Below are 374 nucleotides of genomic sequence, written 5' to 3'. Positions count from 1 at the left end.
AGACGGAAGGCAGGGACCCCCCTGCCCCAGGAGCCAGCCAGGGGAAGGGGGGAACAGCGGGGATGGGGATGGACCACACCGACAGACAGGACGTGGGGTGACAGGCAGCCCCTCGGTGCTGGACCCCCTCAGAGAGGCCCCGGTCCCCCGCCTCCCACCACGCTCGGCCACAGCACCAGCGAAGCACATAGAAAATGAGACACAGAAACTGCATAGATCAGCCATGTACCTTGGGGGGGCACCAGCAGCAAGGGGGCAGCTCTGCTCCACGGGGGAGCGGAGCTGGGTGACGGTGCACTCCTGTACGGAGCACATCCATGGGGAGGTTGGGCTGGAATGGCCAATTGAGGGGGGGGTTCTCTTGCCTGGAGGGA

General features: G+C 65.8%; 1 protein-coding gene across 1 annotated transcript in view; it reads right to left on the bottom strand.

Moving 5' to 3' along the window:
- The window catches only part of LOC104408254 (low-density lipoprotein receptor-related protein 1-like), a gene marked incomplete at both ends in the record, with an annotated part of 22,819 nt that overhangs the window by 15,358 nt on the left and 7,087 nt on the right, over nt 1–374 (bottom strand).

This window comes from Nestor notabilis, unplaced genomic scaffold, assembly GCF_000696875.1.
Source record: "Nestor notabilis isolate BGI_N333 unplaced genomic scaffold, ASM69687v1 scaffold16937, whole genome shotgun sequence".
Taxonomy (NCBI): Eukaryota; Metazoa; Chordata; class Aves; order Psittaciformes; family Psittacidae; genus Nestor; species Nestor notabilis.
This window is presented reverse-complemented; position numbering and strand designations above follow the sequence as displayed.